This window comes from Condylura cristata, unplaced genomic scaffold (genome assembly GCF_000260355.1).
Source record: "Condylura cristata isolate star-nosed mole 26May11 unplaced genomic scaffold, ConCri1.0 scaffold00048, whole genome shotgun sequence".
Taxonomy (NCBI): Eukaryota; Metazoa; Chordata; class Mammalia; order Eulipotyphla; family Talpidae; genus Condylura; species Condylura cristata.
In genome coordinates this window covers 1,954,349-1,976,420 of record NW_004567149.1, presented here as the reverse complement: position 1 = coordinate 1,976,420, position 22,072 = coordinate 1,954,349, and the positions used below count along the sequence as shown (strand labels likewise).

At 39.6% G+C, this 22,072-nt stretch overlaps 6 non-coding genes across 6 annotated transcripts; 3 read left to right on the top strand and 3 right to left on the bottom strand.

Annotated features, from left to right (window-relative positions):
* The first annotated feature begins 2,762 nt into the window (after positions 1-2,762).
* On the top strand, positions 2,763-2,834 carry TRNAQ-CUG. The gene has a single exon. It is a non-coding gene; the product is annotated as a tRNA-Gln (tRNA).
* Positions 2,835-4,689: 1,855 nt separating this feature from the next.
* TRNAS-AGA lies at positions 4,690-4,771 on the top strand. Its single transcript has one exon. It is a non-coding gene; the product is annotated as a tRNA-Ser (tRNA).
* A 3,397-nt stretch (positions 4,772-8,168) lies between these two features.
* Positions 8,169-8,250, top strand: TRNAS-AGA. The gene has a single exon. It is a non-coding gene; the product is annotated as a tRNA-Ser (tRNA).
* Positions 8,251-11,724: 3,474 nt separating this feature from the next.
* TRNAS-AGA lies at positions 11,725-11,806 on the bottom strand. Its single transcript has one exon. It is a non-coding gene; the product is annotated as a tRNA-Ser (tRNA).
* A 3,076-nt stretch (positions 11,807-14,882) lies between these two features.
* TRNAQ-CUG lies at positions 14,883-14,954 on the bottom strand. Its single transcript has one exon. It is a non-coding gene; the product is annotated as a tRNA-Gln (tRNA).
* Positions 14,955-19,759: 4,805 nt separating this feature from the next.
* Positions 19,760-19,841, bottom strand: TRNAS-AGA. Its single transcript has one exon. It is a non-coding gene; the product is annotated as a tRNA-Ser (tRNA).
* Positions 19,842-22,072: the final 2,231 nt, after the last annotated feature.

The following is a 22,072-nucleotide window of genomic DNA, read 5'->3' as shown; positions in this document are numbered from 1 at the left end:
GGCACACAAGTTTTGTCCTTCCCAATTCCAAGACTATATACTCTGTACTATCAGGACATGGCAGGCTGTGCAAACGATATCATTGCAGCTGATGACATGGCTTATTAGTTGAGAGGAGTGAATCGTACTGGTGCACAGGGTGAGGCAGAGTTCCGAATTCACTTTGAAAAAAACTTTTCATTTGCTTACATTTTTGTAATGTAACTTGTGCATCATAGTTTCTATTCCATTGGGAAGATAGAACAGAGAGCTTATCTATCTCAGTTTCTCTATTATTAAAATAATATTAATATTGTTAACATGTTAATAATGTAATTAAAAAATATATATCATGGTACATTTATTACAACTGATAAATACACTATTATGAATGGAAATCCAAAAGTTATTCAGATTTTCTTAGTTTTCGCCTAACATCCCTTGTCTCTTCTGGGCTCCTATTCAGAACACTTCAATGTGTTTAGCCATTATATCTCCTTGGGATCCTCTTGGCTATGGTAATTTCAGACTTTACTCGATTTTGATGAACTAGGCAGTTTGGAGGATTACTGCTCAGATGCTTTGTAGAATACCCCTCACTTGGAATGTGTCTGATGTGTGTTTTTTTATTTTGTTGTCATGATTAGACTGGAATTTGGAAGATCACAGAGTAAAGTGCCATTTCCATTGCTTGTATTATATCAGCGGCATATACTATTAAATTGGTTTATCACTGTTGATAATAACCACTGTTGATGTTGACTTTGGTCACCTGCCTTTTTGCTGTTTATTTTTTGTGAGTTTTCTTAAATATTTACTCTTCCCAGCCCTCCTTTGCATACTTTACTCTTTGGAAAGCAATAACTATGCTGAACATACATAAGGATTGGGGAATTATATTATGTGGAACTCATCTGTTACAGGAGGTTCCCTGAGCAACAGATATTATTTGCACTTCAGGGAAGCTGCCCAGGAAGGTACAGGAGTTGGTGTGTAGTCTTCATGTGCATTCACAGTCATTCCCCCCCCCCCCAAAGTCTTTGCTCCCCTGTTTTAAAATTTGTACTAGTAAGGATTTAGAGATATTTATTTTATCCCTTGGGGTATAACCCAATATTGTTTTACTTATTGTGGCTTAACTTGTCCCACCTCTGATCATTGTATGTGTATAATTTAACCTATTTTAGGCACAGAAGTTGGTACTCACCACGCCTTCAAAAGGCTCTTATAAAATAAGTTTGTTGCATGGGCCTGAAATTCCTCATTTATGTCACAAGTGCTTGTGATTTCCATGTCTCTTGTCCCTCTTGGAAATCACTTTTCAAGGGAGCTTTATTCTGACCTCCTGCTCACCATCTCAGAGGCCCAGAGGGAACTGGGAGGTGATGGTGACTGTGATAGATGGGGATGATCCGTCATTCGAGCAGTCTCTGTCGCCCAAGTAGCAGAGCACACGTTTGTATTGGAGGCTGAGGATAATTAAACTAGGAAAAGGTATTTGGGATGACTGAAGTGACTCCATTTGGTCAGACTCCATCTCACTGAACTTTTAATTTAAAAAAAAAAAAAAAAAAAAACCCTAGAGACTGACGAAACAGGTTTCCATCTAGACATGGGCTTCCCTAAAAATTGTAAAAAGAATTCTTCTCTCCATACTACCAAGGTCAGTTTGGCAAAAAGCCAGTGAACTTTAAGAAATGTAATCTGCAGTTATTCCTAGTTTTTGTAATTCTGTCCCCCCCCCCCCGTCTTCCCCCCCCAAAGCCCTTCCTGAACAAAGATTCCCAAAGGTATTTGCAAATTTAATACCCAACTAAATGTCATTATTTTAACCTGATGGTGTTTTTCTGACTAGACAGAACTTACAACGTAGTCAGAAGGTGGGGCCTCTTCAAGCTCGGGCCAGTACTTCTCCCATGTATCGGAGATCTTTATGCAATAAAAGTAGTCTTGGCTGAATTCAGACCGTTCTCCAAGGGTATGCCGGGAGGGTTCAAATCCTGACATCTGCCATTCTTTCATTCTTTGCTCCTCTTCTGTTTGTTTCAACTCAGCCCTTGGCCTAACCACGTGGGATGGAGGCATGCTGAGGCAGCAGTGACCCGTCCTGAACGCGTCCTCACCCCTTGTTAACAGCAGAAAATATGTTACTGCTCGGAAATTGGGAGAGTCTAGGAGTTGCTGCCTGTGAAAGAGCCAAGTGGAAGCTTTCTCAGTGAGAATGCAGTTAGGAAAACCCTGCAGGGAAACGGTCCAGCCTCTCCCGGTGCCGTTACGCTTCGTCCTCCACGAGGTGGCGCTTTCCCGGGAAGCAGAAGCCTCCCCGGGTCCCGCTGTCCGCCCCCTGGCCATCGCCACGTTCGGCCAGGACGAGGGTCCTGTGTCAAATGAAGTCATCCGCAATTTACAGGTCATACAACGAAACTTTCAGGAGTGTCCCTGGCGTTCGGAGAATGGAACGCTGCGCAGAGGCTCGGGAGGCGGCGAGCCTCGAGGTTACTCCGGCAGCGCCGCGCCGCGCCGGAGCGCCGAGCCCCATCCGCGGTCAGTGCACCCCGGCTGCTGGGCTGCGGGCTAGAGGGGGAGGGACTGGAAAACACCCCATTTCATCTAGGTCTGGAAACCGACTGCCTTGGATTTTGTACTGAGTAAGCGCCCCGTTAGAAAGAGAAGAGGGGATGGCAAAAAGTAGGTGATTTTTGTGTTTATTTCGGGACTACGTGATTTCAGAAATTGAAATATATGCTCTCAGGGAGGCGTGCGGCTGCTATCTGTAGCTGTGGGGTTCCATGGTGTAATGGTTAGCACTCTGGACTCTGAATCCAGCGATCCGAGTTCAAATCTCGGTGGAACCTAAGGTTTTTTGTTTTCCTTGACGTTTCCTTTTTAGGGATGGTTGGCAGAGAATCCCTATTCTCTGAACTCGGAGTGCGCACCAGACAGGAGGGCCACAAAGACCCTACTAACCCCCGGCTGCGTGTTCAGAGCAGGTAGCCATCCCTCCTCCCACCCGCTCTCTTCACCCGCCTAATAGATATTCTGTGACTCCTGTACTTTAGCATCTGCAAATCTCATCTGCCTAAAAATTAGGATATAATTTTATTTATGCTTCGATTTAGCCTGTCATTATACTGTCTGCTTTAAGCATTTCATAAGGCTTGGTGGACTGTACTTATTTGTTTGTTTATAGAGTATCCCATCTAGTAGATTCATCACCCAAGGGCAGGGTTCATCCTATTTGCCATGTTACTATACCCTAGTCAGTAAGACCAAATTCACGTATAAATGAGATCTTATAACATCAAAAATCAGTGAAAGAGACTCTTTAACTAAGGTAGGTCCATTGCATGATGATTAACATTCTGGTTTCTGAATACAGCTATTGGGTTCAATTTTTTTTTTCAATTTATTTCCATTGTTGTTTTTTATTTGTTTATTTTATAATTTCTGTCTACATAAACTGTAGAAAGCAATTTTACCCCCAACACATTAAAATCTGCATCTTGGAGTGTTCTGACAGCTTCATTCACCATATTTCATGGGAAGCAACAAAGGGTAAGAAGCAAATGCTTCTATTTAAGATGGCATCAAAAAAAACCCAAAATATTCAGGAATAAATTTTACCAAAAAAGTGCAATACTTACATTCCAAAAGCTTCAAAATATTGTTGAAATCAATGAAACTCTAAATAGAGGGAAACCATTTCATTTATTAACTGCCACTTATTAGTGTTAAGAGGATAGTTCTCCCCTTAGTTGAGCTACAGATTCAATACAAACTCTTATCAGAATCATAGCTGAATTGTTTCTAGAAATTGGTGAGTTGATTCTCAAGTTCACATAGAATTTCAAGAGACCCAGAGTAGCCAAAACAATCTTGAAAAAAAAAAAAGAGAATTCACATTTCCTGATTACAAAGCTACGAAGCCATGATAAGACAGTGTGGTACTAGCATAAGCACATAGATCAATTGAATAGAATTGAGAATCTAGAGACTGAGTTTTGATCAGTGCCAAAACTACTCATTGGGGGAAAGAACAGTCTTTCAACAAATGCTGGGGAACATGCAAAAGAATGAAACTGGGCCCTACCTCATACTATTTATACAAGTTAACTCAAGTGGATCAAAGACAATGTAAATTCAGTTAGAACCTCTGAAATGTAAGATGAAATTTTAAAAAGTTAATACACTTAAGAAGTTTAATGGCTTTTAAATTCAGTACTAGTGATAATAACAGATTTTTAGTACCAGTTTAATGCAAATGGACCCTACCAAAACACCAGTACATGTCCTACCAGTTTAGACAAATGTACCTTTCATTCTTTTTATCAGCCACAGGGTCTCCCACTATGTGAAAGTCCCAAATTTTATTTTAAAAACATGTGGCCATTACCAGTTTTTCAAATTGTCACTATACTCATAACTGTGCAGCATGTGTTAGAGCTTGTACCTGTGGATCCCCATCAAAACTGACAGCCTAGGACACTGGGTTTAGGGGATGGCGCCTGCTCAGTCTCCTTCCTTCAGAACCAGGGTCCATCCAGTCTGAGGTCCATCCAGTGACTTGCCAGACAGCCTGGTACTCGCATCAGCGATGTCAAATGGTCAGAAACAGTCGTGGCAAACCCACTTTCTGGAAGAAAGTTGGGCTTCTGGCAGAGAGCAAAAGTCCAGCCAGTTACTGACATAGAGTGAGTGATTACTTTCCATGTAGTCGTGGCCGAGTGGTTAAGGCGATGGACTAGAAATCCATTGGGGTCTCCCCGCGCAGGTTCGAATCCTGCCGACTACGGTCCATGTGCTTTTGCAAAACCAGTTTTGCTCTCAGCTCTGGCCTTCCCAATCTTACTCTTTAGCGTGACAGTGAACATGTGCTTGTTTCCTAAGAACAGCGACAATTTTTTTTTTAAATTCACTCAAAGCACTGATTGTGCTCAGAAAGAGACTAGGTTATGTTAATGCCTTCCTCTTACCTTAAACCGAACCTCTGCTTTGTTGTAAACTGCAGTCACAACTAAAACAAAACAAAACTTGCTTTGAAGCTAGCCTTTCCCAAGTCAAATAAATTGGCATCAGTATTTGTATCTCCAAGGAACTGCACCCTTTCTAGAACTTTGCCCAGTCATGTGATGTAGAACAAGAAAATAAAACTATAAACGACGCACTGTGGTCCGTAGACTGTAAACTATGGATCGTGGGCTGTGTCACAAAAACCGGAGGGAGTTAAAAGCAATTGCAACAGGCGATGTAAAGTCGGAAATGTACATTTCTCAGTCTCACTATTCGAAGGGAAGTTCTAGAGCAGCAGTAGGTTCCAGTAGATCTGTATGTGGGCCACAGTTTCTAATAGCCTACTTAGAAAAATCAATTTTAATAATATATGTTATTTCACCCAAAAGATCATTTCAACATGTAAGCCACTTGGAAAGTTTTACGTTTTTAAAATACAAAATGGTGGAAATCCGGTGTTTATTCTACACTAAACTGCATCCCAGTGGAGACCAAATGCTCACTATAGACAGACATACGTGGCAAGTGGCAGAAGTATCAAATCGCAGATACAGTGTGTAGGGAGAAGACGTCGCGGTTGGTAGAAAGTTGAAATCTAAGGATAAGGTGACAGCCAGTGACAGTTTGAGGTGCGTGTCTCCTTGGTGTCCGCTTCGCGGCGCTTCCGGGGCTCGCCGTGCTAACCCAGTAGCCACACTGGCTCTTTCTGCGCGCCCCGCTTTCACTCCCTGCAGGTCTGTCTGAAAAAGCGCGCTGGACAGCTCCTGGCGGGAGCTGGGAGCTCCTGGCGGGAGCTGGGAGCTCCTGGCAGCTCCTGCGCCAGCCCCGGGGCCACTATCGGGGACTTTTTCTTGGAAGAAAGCTGGGAAGCCCGTGACTCTCCTTCACTCATCAGTCTCTTTCTTCTGTTTCAACCGCTCAAAGCCAAAGCCACAGTAGGGTGCTCAATTAAAAAAAGAGGATTAGCTTCCCGGTGCTGGAAACTCACCTGCAGGCTCTTCACCTGCTGTAACTCTGAGTGTCCTTAGAGACTTCCTTTCCTTATCTTCCTTCCCTTATCTTCTACTTCGGAAGGACTTCAAATTCATCCTTCGCTCCTTGGCTCCTCTACCCCTTATAGTGGCTTGCCATAATAGTGTTGAAGAAAATGCAGCCATAACATTATTATATGTATCTCTCTGTACCTATATCTCATGTGAAGTTTTTCCATGTTCATAATTCAGTCTGCCTGCTAATTAGCATGTGATTTTTTGGGGAAGAAACAGGCTATTTAAGTCACATCTTAATCTTCAAGTCCCAGGTGTTTGGTTATGACATCACTATACATGATATAAACAAATGTACTGTAAACTAACCCCATTTATGAGTCACAAATGGTGTTGTGTCCACTACAAAATGATAACTTCTAGTGAATGTTCTTTCATCTCTCCTGCCTTCTTGGTGCCATCTAAAAATCTCAGAATACATCGCTTCCCTTATGTATTTTTAAAAAGATGTATTTATGCGTACAGAACTTGGGTACAGGCCAGATGTGCAGGGTGAGAGGATTCACCAGAGACAGAGTGGGGAGCAGAACAGGCAGATCGATGAACTCCACTGCTGAGGGGAGCAGCGGGCAGGTCAGGAGAGGTCTGCTGCACTGCTTTCCTTATATTTTATAAGACTCATTTCTTTTGCTAGATCTGTCTTTCAGAAGCAAGAGAAAATCCTAAATAAAGTACTGTTTATAAGACACCTACGACCCTGGAATGGAAAAAATACCACCTCTAAGTGGCAATTGCAATAAACTCTCAGTGAAAAGCACAGGATTCAGTTCTACTCATTAAGACTCAGAAGAACTAATGACAGCTAGCACCTACCAACCTTCCTCCTGCTTCCTCCTCTGAGCAGAAAAAATATCACAAGGGTTTTTTTTCTCAGTGGTGATCTTAGAGAGGTTTGAAAACGAGATGAAGTAGACATTCCAATCAACTCTGATTAAAAAGAACAGGGTTCCATTTCACTGTGCTGGACCGCCTCCTAACAGCCCCAAAATATACTGTGGGTAAGTCACATTTTGTGAGTCCCTCTGAGCAAGGGGAGAGATCCTGCCAGAACTGGTTAGACAAGGAGCTTAGCTTCAGGCGTGGCGATACTTTTGGGTTCCTAATTAAGGTCAATGACTCACATGGTCATATTCCAAAGATGATGTTTCAATAGCGACTTTGTACTTAATTATAGTTTAGTGATGGCAAAGCTTACTAGTTAAAGTGAGTTTTTGTGACATAAAAGAGATTCTTCAAATGCAGTCTCATCCTCATTTCCATGGTCTCCAGCAGAATTTGTGAACTCCCTGCTGTGGTTTCTACAATTGTTCATTTTGTGTCAGAGGTATCTCTCTGTGGAAAGATGAACATATTTTATTTTACATACCATGGGATTTTTCACCCCCCAAATGAGACAAAAATCTTTCTTAGTAACTTCATAACCATTGAATGAGAACTTGCTAGCTCTATTTGATTGTTTCAGAAACATAAAATGACTATTTAAAGACATATGGATTCTAACATATTCCTTCTAACTACTAATAGGTTACTCATGTTCACATGAATCCAACATCTGTCTTCTATAACATCACATTCACCACTACACCAGGGAAGAAAGCCTTATTGGAAATCACGGTGTTCACTGTCATGCCTGTAGACATTTCTAGTGTTCACAGGTCAAAACAGGTACATGACCACTTAGTGCAGTTAATTATCATAGGTAATAAACCATATATACACTTTCTTGGTGGTTTTTTTCCCTTAGAAGTATATTTTATATCAGTAAATACACAGGTCTCATTCAGTTTGTTAACTGTACAGCCAGCCTCTGTGGATGTTCCAAAAATATGTCAAAAGTCCACAACTCTGAGAATTTAAAATCGCTGCTATTACATATAATCTGTAGTGACTATTAAAGTTCTTTCCAGTTGTGGGGTGTATCTCGTGGATCCTCACCAGAGGTTGGCAGAGCAGAAGCAGATCTTATTCCAACCTTTCTGAATAGTAAGTTCTGAGTATAGTGGTGCAATGCCATAGTCCTCTGAATGATATCAAAGAGTAGGGAAATACCCATTCTAGGATGTAATTGGAGTTTATAAGGGCAACTAAATTTCAGCGCTGTTATTTTACTTTTATAAGGCTCTGCCTTACTGTGTAGTCGTGGCCGAGTGGTTAAGGCGATGGACTAGAAATCCATTGGGGTTTCCCCGCGCAGGTTCGAATCCTGCCGACTACGGTATAGTTTGGATGTTTTGATTACCCCAACAAGTTGGTTTGAAATAGGATTTGCAAATTCACAGCCAACCAAGGTTCAAGCTGCAGTACCACCTTTACAAAAATCTACCCACATGGCTTTAACTCACCAGTGGTTCCCTCCTTGTGGAGAATTAAAGGTACTATATTGTCCAGCACAGTTAAGTGTGACTTGACTCCAAATGTTTGTTTCTAGAAACAATAAAAACTCTCTAGAAAGAATAAAAACTTATCTTTATGTTTCCAACAATCAAAATCTTCTTTCTTCTCATGGAATTGTTACCTTTTTAGGGGGTTCTTTTCTTGCATGCCAGTTGTTTTTCTTAAACCTCCCAACATTCAGTTTCATCCGATTGTCATTCCTGCTTTATTCTCCACTTTTGGGTGCCTGGTCATAATGGCAGATGTATTGATACATGACCTCACTATTTGGACATTAGTGAAGATATAGAGGGCAAATAAACACATGAAAAATAAACACATGAAAACACATCATTAATCTTAGAGAATTACAAAATGAAACTACAAGCTATCATCTTATACCTAGCACAATGACTAAAATAAAAAATAGTGACAACCTAAATTCTGATGAGGATGTGGGGACACTGAATCACCTACACACTCACTGATAGTGGGAATTTAAAATAAGTAAAGAATTAAAAGTATTGTATTGTTGTCACTGTGGAAATAGAAGCTTATATACCCATAAAAACCTGTATAATAATTTTCACAGCATCTTACTTTGTAATAATAGACCCCAACTTTAAACAATTCAGATAACCAGGTGAATGGATTATCTCCATTGCATGAAATACAACTCAGCAACAAAAAGAAATGGACTACTGGCAATGATACCTTCTTGGATGAGTCTCTAGGGATTTATGCTGAGAAATCAACCTCAAAAACCTGTATTCTTGTGAGCTCATTTATAATAGCATTCTGGAAATGACTAAATCAGAGGAATGAAGAACCAATTCCTGATTTTCTGGTGTTAGGGAGACAGAGTTAGAAGGATGTGTGTATGTTTATTAAAAGGGTAACAGGAATGATTCTTGCCATGATCAAATTGTTCTGTGTCTTGCCATGGTGGCAAACACATGGACTTGCAGCTGTGATAAAAACAAAGGGGTATAAGGAAAATGCTAGAAATAAGAATAGGGTTATATCATTGGATTACATTAGTGCCAGTGTCAGTATGATCTTACCAAGAGCCTAGTCAAACCAGTTCTTTGAGTTTCTCTTTTCTCAGAAGGCCCCAGAGGGAATGGGCTTCTCATAATATACTTTAGGGGCACTAGAATGAGACATGTGAATGCAGTAGAAAAAAGTGGTACATGGCTAGAAGGTGGTTGAAACCTCTACTTCATCTCAGTTTCAACTCTACTCTGAGATCTCCACCAAGATGTCTTTGATCTATGACATCTCTTTTTGTGAGAAAAGAAGAATGAAAAATTGAAAGGGATCAAAGAAGTGCTTTCTTGTAACTCTTACGAGTATTCCAAATCCTGCTATACTTTAAGATTTCCCCCCACTGAATATCCTTCTGTTTGTTGTAGCTGCCATTTAGAGATACTGGCCAGCAGTAATTCATAGCTTGTGAATAGCATTTTATTTAGATGTCTTCTTCCTTTGGAAGGCAAAGTGATGCAGGAAAAATGAGTCAATGATTCCTAAAATATATGACAAAATTTATAGACTAGAAATAGAGTGATAGTCACATTCATATTTTAAATTTAATGTAATAGGCATCCTTCTTGAAAAAAGAGGGAAAAAACAGAATGTAAAATTTTCAAAGAATGTAATTACTAAAGTTGACCTTGCCTATACAGAAATAACAATATATCCTTCAACTTCTGAAGACAAACCTCTTTTTCAAACACACATGGAACCTTAGAAACAACAACAAAAACAGTTTCTTTTTTTTTTTTATTTCTGCTTCTTCTGATTGGTTGGTTGTGTATAGGAAGGTCTCTGACTTTGTGTGTTGATTTTATATCCTGCTACCTTGCTAATCTGGTTGATGGTTTTGATTGGTTTCTCTGGAGTTTTTGGGGTTGTCCATGTAAATTGACATATCATCTGCAAATAAGGACAATTTTGCTTCTTCTTTCCCATTTGGATTCCTTATATGTCTTTTTCTTGTCTGATTGCTCTGGCTAGAACTTCCAATGTTATGTTGAAGAGTGAATTTCATCAGTTTTAAGAGGTAACCTGTAGTGTCTAACCTCAATACATTTTGCTGGATATCAGTTAAAAAATGGAAAACTATGATATGCTTGCACAATAAGAAATGTGCATGTGATTTAAAGGAGGTATCTAAATGGGAAGTTTAAACTGCTCATATTAAAAAGACTGACATTAAAAAAATATGTGAAAATATATTTTGTGCTGCCCAAGATGCACCTATGTGGAAATTTAAACTCTTATTACTTGTGCAAAAATAAAATAAAAACTGAACAGGAACAGGACTGATTTAATGATACATTGGAAGAAAATAGAATCATCAAACATTACTAAAGAAATCCTAGGGAAGGAAATGGAGAAAATAGCTGATTTAGTAGATAACAAAGAAACTCAAACAGAGACCATCTATAAAATCGAATTTTATTTGGAAAAAAATTACTAAACTGATAAGAAAGAAGGTATAAATAACTCACCAGAAATGGGAAAAAGAGAATGTCATGTCTAACAGACTTTTTTAAAAAGGCAGGCTGGCAAGAGAGATGAGGACAAAAAATTCTCCTAGGAATTCCTACAAAGATTCTCAGTTGTGGTCAACATAACGTACACCAGGTAGATACATCAGCCATACTTGTTCATCACACAACGCGATTCTCCATCTGAATTGGAGCTGCTCAGAACAACTAAAGACGTCACCTAATGTTTAGTCGCTCCCTTCGCACGGTCCTGTATTCGCGGACGAGTCAGCCCCGCCTGACGTCATCAGCCCTTTATGACTGCATTGCAGAGATAAATGGCTTTAATGTCTTTGCTTAGTGATTTGCCCATTATTACCTGGTTGCGATTCATGACGTCACCATACCTTTGAGTGCTTTCACTTGTAATTTGATCTAGGATTTCCTGAAATTTCCATTTCTGCATTAACAAAGACTTGCAGTTATGCACGAGAGACCTGTTCAGGGAGCAACTCCTTGGAGACGAAACACTTGCCAACTTTTTTTTTTTTTTGGAAAGACTGCCTTCAAGGTGGGGGTTTGATTTTAAGAAAGAGGAAGGCATCAGCAAAACGTAGTCTCTTCCAGGGAGAAAAGTTAGCACCATAGGACTGCCTGTGATCGAGTACCTTTTCTAAAATAAAAATAATCTATCACTGTATCGGGAAACTGGCAAGAGGAATTCAAACTGGTGAACAATGACGCTTGCTCCCTCCCAGGCAGCAAGAGCAGAGCGTGAAACAGGTTTTGTGATGAGTGATGGGTAGGTTTTGCAAAAGCACCGTAGTCGGCAGGATTCGAACCTGCGCGGGGAGACCCCAATGGATTTCTAGTCCATCGCCTTAACCACTCGGCCACGACTACATGGAAAGTGATCACTCACTCTATGTCAGTAACTGGCTGGACTTTTGCTCTCTGCCAGAGGCCCAATTTTCTTCCAGAAAGTGGGTTTGCCATGATTGTTTCTCATCATTTGACATCGCTGATGTGAGTACCAGGCTGTCTGGCAAGTCACTGCATGGACCTCAGACTGGATGGACCCCGGTTCTGAAGGAAAGAGACTGAGCAGGCGCCATCCCCTAAACCCAGTGCCCTAGGCTGTCAGTTTTTTAATGGGGATCCACGAGGTACACCCCACAACTGGCACAACAGGTGCTGCACAGTTGTGAGTAGAGTGACGATATGAAAATCTAGGATAAGAAAGAAGGCATCGATCTTTAAAATAAAAGTAGAGTGGAAGGTCCTACAGCTGACGAAACAAACGCAGTACGGTACCCTGGATCACATGGTAAAACATGAACACTACCATTTATGGAGTCAATATGTGCCACCACTAAGCTTTAAAAAGGGGAGGGGACTGTATGCAGTATTTAGCCATAAGCCAAACAACTGCCATTCCCCTATGTACCAAATGTTGCCTTTGTAAGAAAGAGGAACACACGTATGGAAAATGCAGCCAGGAAAAAATGATTACTAGGTCCTGACCTTTCTGTTTGACCCCCTCATACCAAAATTTAAAGATATAGTTACTCTTTGAGCAGGAAAGTACACTATACATCATTGGTTTAAAGTAGATGATGCATTTTAGGAAAGCAGAAAATATGGCCTGTGTTTTTTCATCAAGTTTAACTGGAAATTCCCAAAATGTCTTCAAAGTAGTGTATGACTTCGCTTAGATATTAGAGTCTGATGTTTCTTCTGAGAATTAGGTATAATTCAAGATACATAATTTTATTTGCCCCATATCTAAATAGATTATCTGGCCCCTAATTGCCAGTGTCATGGGATTATAGACAGTGAGAATGCATTGTTTAAAATAAATAAATAGGTTACCTGCATGGGAGAGTCTGTTGTGGAGCTAAAGGAGAATCAGTCATTGTACAGACCAATTCACAGATGGTACAGCGTACAAATCTGACAGATGTTTACATGCACCATAATCTTTGAGACACAGTTTAAAGCAATGCTGTACAATTTGGTCTCCTTTAAATAGATTTTTAAAAAAGATTTATTTGTTTATGCATACAGAACTGGGGTATAGGCCAGAGGCACAGGGATAGTGAGAAGATTCACCAGAGTGGGGAGCAGAACAGGCAGATCCATGTAGTAGTACACTGCTGAGGGGAGAAGTCAGGAGAGGTCTACCGTGCCATGTGGGTCACCTCTGGGGCCCAGGGATTGAGCTCCACTGAGGAGGCTGCTGCTCGCTCGCAGTGCAGCATCCTAACCCGCCGTGCCACCACGGAGGGCCCCTAAGTGGATTTTTTTTTTAAGATTTATTTGTTTGTAATTGGGATACAGGCCAGAGGTGCAGGGTGGGTGAAATGGTTCACCAGAGACAGAGTGGGGAGCAGAACAGGCAGATAGTGGAAGTACAATGCTGAGGGAGAGCAGTGGGCGGGTCAGGAGAGGTCTGCCGCGCCATGTGGTCACCTCTGGGGCAGGGCTTGAACTCATGCAGAAGTGGCTTTAGCTTCTTAGTGCTGTGCTTTAACCCACTGTGCTACCAGGGAGGGCCCTAAATGGATTTTTTAAGTGACAGAAATTTCAAAGTGCTGATGAAAGCACTTTGTAGGAATATCCAGTGTGTGTGAACTTATGGGTTTAGAAATTATGGGTTGTCTTGGAGACAAATCTGGTACCAATTATTTAAGTAATATATACAACACATGGTCCAACTTTCTATTCTATGCTGTTATCTCACAAATCTACACTCAGTGGCACGCTTTACGGAGAAAAGCAGTCTCTGGTTTTGAGCAAAAGGATGTGTTTGCATGCAGTAGCAGAAACTTCCCAGAACTCACTTAATATAAGGGAGATCCTAGATATGAATATTTGGGTGAGCAATTCAGACAAAGGGGTAATACTGTGAGGCAGCAGGCAGTGACGAAAACCAGTATGTTGAGGGAGAACTTGGATTCTCACAGGGTTAGTGATATGTGTTGAGAAAAAAATATTTTAAATTCTTACACAATCTGATATCATAATGAGATCATCTGACAGGATAGAATCTTCCCAGTTCCACATCCATATGAAATATCTACAAATTTCTAGCCCAGAAAATAAAACTCATTCTAGACAAATATTAAAACTGAAAGTGAAAACAAAAATACTTCCTAAGACTTATGCAAAATGGTATAAAAGCTAATGTGAAAGGTAAAGTTGTACAAAGAATAGAATTGGTAAAGAAATACAATATTCTCTCATTTTTAGCTGAGAGAGACTTTGAATAGTGTTTGGATGGCACAATGCAATGAAAATAATGTATAGATCCCCCTTCCCCAGTTTTTACTTTGAAATATCTTAAAGATGCATATTTTTAAGTACGATGAGTCCAATATGACCTTTTAGCCAACTAATATAAGATTTTCCAGTATCCAACCAATTTGATACTGGTTTCTGTATGTGTCTGATTGTTTTTATTATATACATGCCTATCATTCTAAATGTATATATAATGTGTATTCTCCATGTATAAGTTCTTCTGTATTATATACATACTGGGAAGGAATGCAGAAACTGAGCAGCTAGTAGACTTAGGGAGAAAAGAGATTTGCTATCACTATAGAGTCTCCAGTACCATTAGAAAATTTAGTCCTCCTGTTTGAACTATTAACAATTTCATATATTATTTTTTAATGTGCACAGAAAATAAATTCTGTGTGAATGGATTATTGCTTCTCATTAGAGTTGGTTTTCTAATTGCAGCAGAGTGTAGGGTTTGGGGCTATTCCTATCTTTTCTTTAGATGCTTCTTTCTTACAAAATAAATTGTATTAAATCAGAGTATTATCCTCTCTCCGCTTCCTTATCCATACGCAGGTGTGTCGGGACTTTCAGCAACTCACAGGCGATATAAAGAGAAATCTTGATTTCAGTCATTTAGGTAGACGTTGTTTTCTCTGGGGGAAAAAAGGGCAGAGACACACAAATGCCACTGAGGTTCCACCGAGACTTGAACTCGGATCGCTGGATTCAGAGTCCAGAGTGCTGACCATTACACCATGGAACCATACAGAGATGTAGGTACCAAAGTTGATCAGGATGGCCCATGATGGCTCACGGCGCCTAAGCTGTGGTGTAATTGATCAGTCAGAAATCTTACCAATGTACATTAAGAAAGCCTTTCAAAGCAAAATCCTACGGGAATTTGATTCTTTACCAAATACAAAAACCTTTAAAGTCTCACCCCCTTACCCCCCATTGACCATTGACTCAGAAACTTGCAGGTCCTAGTCCTTGCATTCTTCCTTCAGAGAAACTGAGTGAATGGGCGCCCATACCATAATTCAAGCCTAAAACTCGGCGAAATAGGTATTTTTAATCCCTAGGTAGACGAGGAAACTGAGACTTGGAGATTTCATATCTTTTATCTGCAGCAGTGCTCATTTGCAGCCACGGGCTACTTTTTTTCCATCTAGGTTATTCAGTTGTCGGGGAGACGCTCTCCCCTGATGTCGCGGGAGGCCTTAGACGTGACGCGCTTCTGTAAAGAGGAGGATTTTCTAGAGCCGATGGCTGGGATCTCGGGGGCGGTTCCCGCGCCCGTCCAGGGTCTACTTTGGCTCGCCTGGCTGCCTCTATTCCGGGGCCCACATCAGGCCACCAAGATTACAGCGGGACTGCAGCCGAGAGGCGCCTGGGGATTTGTGTCGGAATCCCGGGTGCAGGCTGCCTCCCTAGGCGTTCCCCTGTGATCGCCTACGGTCTTCTAATGCAAGGGAAGGAGAACCTACCAGCTAGAATGAGGGGCGCCCTGCGCTCCAGCCGCCCCTGAGCCCCGCCCGGCCCGCGGAAGAAAACTGAAGGGTGCAGTCCCCTGCCCATTGGAATGAGCAAACTTGCAAAGGGAACCCAGACCTAAAGCATACCACCTGGCAAACCTTTCCAGGGTATTCACACAGTTATTGAAGACACTGTGCCCCAGACTAAGAATGTCTTATTAAGAAATGAAACCGAACAGGCGAAAGAAAATATGCATAAAGCTACTTTTTAAAGTTGCCCTTGACATTGAGGCTGTCTGAGCCATTCACCTCGATACTGTAAATTAGGAAGCCAAGGTGCACCCACACCTACAGCTGAGATTCTTGTTAAACCAGTTTTGGTTCTGCTTGTGGGTTAGGATGTAGTTTGGGAGACCAGACTTAGGCTTTATCTAGGTCAAGTGAAGCGGGTGGAGCAGGCTCTTTTTAAGCACGGGTTGACAAGAATCTTATTGTAAATTATCCTCGACCTTTACCCTGAGTTTCCTATAAAAGAAATCCTATTTTACATATTTTCCTTAATCTTTTTGAATAATGAAACATATAAGAATATTTCTGTCTATATATGCATACATATATATATGCTTTGTGTGTGTGTATATATATATATATATGGATATATATATATATGGATATATATATATATGGATATGTGTGTGTGTGTTTGTGTATACCAATACGAACTGGAAAATGGACAAAAGGACACAGAGACATTCAAATTAAGGTGATATATGGAAGGTAAAAAAGCAAAGTATTTCCAACATCATTTGTCTCTAGGTAAATACAAATTACAATGAAATATGACCACATACTTATTAGATGCATTAAAAGAAATAAAAACAACACCAAATACTGGTGGGAATTTGGAAAAACTGGTTCATTGCTGGCAGGAATGTAAAATGGCACAATCATTCTGGAAGTTTGATAGTTTCTGATAACATGAAATTGTTAATGTGACTCAGCAATTGTAGTACCAGTTTTCTGTTTTCTCTGTAATTGTTTCCCATTTTTCTCCATAATAGAGTAATCTAAGAATGTTTTTGCTTAACCTCAAGTCTCAGAGATGTTCTGTGATGTTTTCTTTTCAAATTTTTAGGTTTTACATTGAAGGCCATGCTCCATTTTGAATAAACTTTTTGCTTAAGCATGAGACTCAAATCAGGATTCATTTTGCCTATATCCAATTGCTTCCACATCACTGTTGAAAAGACTATTCTTCTCCCATTGAATTGCTTTTGTAACTTTGTTTAAAATATTGTTTGGCTATATGCATAATTTTTACAGTGAAAATCAAAATTACAAAGGCATTTTAATTACCTATTTTCATCACTTTTGCTTGGTATCCTACTGCAAGAAATAATGCAATTACACAAATATGATATGATGATTCAAAAAGCAACAAAGTCATGGTTAGTGTATCACATCATTATTTATATAGAAAAATCAAAAATATCCCTAAGGAATCACTAGAATTAACATTAAATTAAGGGAGGGCAGGGTATATATAGTCAATATAAAAATTAGTTGCATTTTTGGTAAAACAACAACATGCAATAAGAAATTTCAAATAAATATACTATTAACTGGCAAATCAAATCACTAGGAAAAAATCTAGGTTGAAACACAATATAGTAAAAACATCAGTTTCCCCCAAAATTGATCTATAAAATCAACATCATCAGAATTTTTCTGGAGATTGATAAACGGATTTAAAAGTAATATTAACATTGAAAATGTCGAAGTAGCCTAAGTTATCTTAGAAAAGAAGGCTTACTTTATTAAAGACATAAAGGTAGCATAACTAAAATAATACACTCAGGAGAGACAATGACTCTCACTAGAATCCAGACTTGGATCACTCCCCTTAATCCCCTTGTTTTATGAGCAGAAATATCAAGAAAGAGTAGTCTTTACATATATTGTGAATAACTACAAGGAGGATAAGATCCAGTGACTATCCACAGGAAAAAAATTAAATTAACCTTTTACATTACCTACAAAGTTAGTTCCAGGTGGTCTATAGACCTGAATGTAAAAGTTAAACCAATCAGTTATCCAAGTTTCTAAAATACATATCTTCATGGCTTTGAACTAGGGAAATACCTGTTAATGTGACACAAAGAACACTAGCCATAAGTGCAGTCCTCTCCAACTGGATAATCAAGTCCTTCAGTGCTAAGAATTTATATTTTCTGATGAGTTTCCCTGCCAGTTTTTCTCTTACCTCCTCCTGGTCTTCCACCTGAATTGGTTGTTCAATTTTCTTTTTCATTATTATTTTCATACTTGATGCTTCCCCTTTTCTTTTGGGGATTTTTAAAATTGTAATTTCCAGTGTTTCTACTAACATTTCCTGCTCTCATATTTTCTTTATTTCCAAGAGATCTTAAGTCTCCACCATCATTTTAAAAATACTATGTTAAGTTTCCTGTCTCGGGTAAGATGGAATAAGCAAATTTTGCTCTTTTTCTCCAACTCAATATAACTACAAACATAGACAGAATGCAGGAATCAACTATTTGAAGATGCTAAAAATAAAACATCAATAAACATGGGAAAAGAATTCCAGTATTAACCAGTCCATTCTTCAAGTTGATCTATTATAGATGTAATACAGTTGTTTTCAAAACCCCACCAGGGCTTTTTCATAGACATAAGTTGATTCTGAAAATGATGTGGGTAGGCAAAGGAACTAGGGTAGCTAAAACAATTATGAAAAATAAAAATTGAATGAGAAGGTAATACTGATTTTTTAAGACATCTTGTATACTTAATGTAGTCAAGTCAGTGAGGTGTTAACGCAATAGGCATATAGATCAATCAAATGGAAAAATACAGAAATAAATGTACATAAATACGGTCAATGGTTTTTTACAAAGGCACACACAAACAGCAGTGATAGTCTTTTCAATAAATGGGGCGTTGGTATATCCGTATTCAAAGAACGAAAGAAGGAAAGAAGACAGGCAGGAGAAAAAGAAGTTTTGGTATAAACTTCACAACTTATAACTGGATTAAGGCAGTATCTTAAAGGAGTTTGAGAACGACAGATAAGCAACCAAAAGATGTTCAACATCACTAGTGGAAAATGCAAATTAAAATGGCAACGAGCTACCACTAAACAGCTACTAAAATAATTTGAGTTAAAGTTAAAGATACTGACAATATCATTGTCGGTGAAAATGAGGGGCAATTAAAAATCTCTTGTTAGTTATGGGACTAAGTAGTACCACACTCTGCAAAAATTTAACAATTTCTGAAAAAGTTAAATATATACTTACCCCATCACCCAGCAATCAAACTTGTAGATATCCAAATAAATGAAGATGTATACACACTCATGTTTATAGCTTTTCCCCACAATTGCCAAAAACTGAAAATAATCCATATGTCCTTCAATAAGTCGCTGAATAAAACTGTAATACATTCATACAATAGAATACTATTAGCCAACAAAAATGAAAATTTTAATTTTCAGATGTGTTCTATATCGAGTGATCTCAACAAGTCACGTACGGGATGATCCACTTTTTATGAAATTCTCAAAAATTTTAAACTATAGGTAAAAGAAAAAGGTATCTGTGGTTGTCAGGTGTCACGTGTAAGGTTAGGAGGAGTTATAAAAGGAGAACGGGAGAACAAAGGGAGGCTTATGAACAGAAATGCTCTGTATCCCGATGACAGTAGCGATTGCATGAACCTATGTATCGGCTTGAAAAAGTCAATTTTACTCCGATAAATTTTTAAGGTAAGGATAGCTTCCACCTCGTGCCAGGGACTAGTCTTTACAACTTTACCTGAGGAACATTTTCACCAAATTACCCTTTTATCGTTTTTTTCTTTTTAAAATTGGTTACTTCGAGCAGGATTTTGCGGGGAGAAACATCCTTGGCCCCAGGTCAGGGCTGCGGGTGTGGGGTGTTAGACGCGAATTTTTTAAGGAAACAATCCACCTTTTCTTCCATGCAGCAGTTCGCGGAACAGTGGCAGGTTTTCTGGGTTGCGTGTGGGTTAAACAGGTTCCAGCGATCCTTTGAGCAGGGTAAAAACTACACGTAGTCGGCAGGATTCGAACCTGCGCGGGGAGACCCCAATGGATTTCTAGTCCATCGCCTTAACCACTCGGCCACGACTACTGATACCTCCCATATGTTCTCTACATTATAAAAAGAAATATAACATGGTCGATGTAACAATGTTGTGCAACGAGTGTTCAGCAAATTGGGCATATTCTTTCGGGGTAACGAGGGCTTGGCTAGGGAAGTCAAACTCCCCGGGAGCCCCGCCCCCTCAGCTTTGGGGATCACAGGATGCGAGATTTCATAAGCAAGCATCTTCGTTTCTTACGAAACTCAATTCATCCACTAGCAAATGGGTTGGGTCCCTCTTGGGTGCTGGAGTTTCCGAAACTGGATCAAATGTGCCCAGCACCGAGAAGACGCTAGGGTAAACCAAGTTTTTCGCCTGGGATCGACCCACACTTCTTAGTGGATTTCAGGGAAGGAAGGGCTCCCGCTGACTTGTGTTGAAGGTGGAGGGAGAGAAAAACGGTGCTGAAAATTCCCACTGGGTCCCCTCGAAAGGTGTGTCCCTATGCGTCCAGGCTTACACATTAAGTATTTATGATTTATGTCATTACATTTAGGAAAGTACTTTGCACATGCCAAGTGCATTGTCTTCAACCCAAGGGTTAAGAAGAAGCTTACCGGTGTAGAGGGTCTACGGGTTTATTTCCTGTGAGCTATGGGGTCGTTTTCTGAAATTTATTTATGTATTTATTTATTTATTTATTTATTGCCAACGCTAGGGTTCATTTTCTCTAGATTTAACTGATTCAGCACGTTTCCCATTCTTCTTTGTAAGTTTGTGACTCACTGGTTCCTTCAGCAGAATTTTCAGATGTTCTGTAGAAATTGTTCACCACAGCGTGGTTAAATGTGGAAGACAGGATCTAAGATGCATGAATAGACAGGTCCCCCAAAATGTTGACCAACAAAATGTTAATGGGTGAGAGGTGAGAGTGGATGAACTTGGTTTTGCTTGAGAAAGGTGAGGCAAGTTCTTAGGTTTAATGCATTATATTTAATCAGAAATAACAAAATGGTCTTTAATTTAATTCAAATATGTCCAAGACAGTGTTGTCCAGGGGAAAGAAAACTAGATCTAATTAAAGACAATTTTTTTAAACCCCTATCCAGAAAAGATCAACTGTACCACGACTGATAAATGATAGACAACTGTCATGGAAAGATAGAGCACATCTCTCAGCGTGAGTTCATAGATTCAGAGTATTGCAATGTATTTCTCTATTGGCAATCTTTAGAAAATCCCAACCATTTGTTAACATTGTCCAACAAATTTTAATTCTGTGTATTCTGCCTGTCTCTGTAGGACTTTTTTTTTTTTTAGCAGACCTATGACAAAGGTCTGCCCCTAAAACATCATCTTTTGGAGTTGCAATCTTTTTTTAAAAAAAATTAAAGGGGGGAAACATAAAGGAGTCCGATGTTAAAGTGTGCAAGCAAAATAGTTAAATTCTAATTAGATACCAGCAAATGAGTGGGATATAGAAGCTTTAACACTTTCTACAAATACCCCACTAGCAACAGTGATTCAAGAAAGAAATTCAAGATTGTGCAGGTCACTGAAAAAGCAGTTGCTCAAACTAAGGACTACTGAGGAATCAAGTGCTCAACTCCACAACAGTGAATCTAACTGCAGAATTCTTCTTTCTTGTGCCAAGTACAATAAATATTTCTTTTATTTTGATTAAACAAACTTGGGCAATCACTTACACGGAGGCATTGAGAACTGGAGAAAAATAAGCATAATTCCCAGAGAACAGCAATAGCACTCACATGTATCTCCTTGCTGTTCCCCTCTTCATGGTTTTTGAATGCAAAAAAGAAATTTATGAATAGGTGGAAAGTCATGCAGAATATAAATTGTAATATCTTTCAGACAAAAACTACCTGGCATACATATGTAGTTGAACAAGCTGGGTTTAGTACTAAGAGAAATGGAGAACTTAGCATAGGGTAGTGAGGATGCCTCTCAGTAAGGCGGTGTTCAGAAAGGCTTGCAGGATCCACCTTGTGCTGGGTAATGGGGAAGACTGAAAAAGCAGGGCTTTGTACTAGATAGGATGCTGTCTGGAAGCAGGGGGGAATTTCTATGATTTGGATAGCTTAATACATCCTATCCTAAAGGAAGGAAGAATAGAGCAGTACAAAAACTATAATCAGAAAGAAGTTGTACTCACATTTACCAAGATAAAGGGGCTTAGGGTCACTTTAGAGATTTTCTTTCTTTCCTCCTCCAGTTGATCTGTTCCCAACTGTGCTCCTGTTCTGCATGGACAAATCTG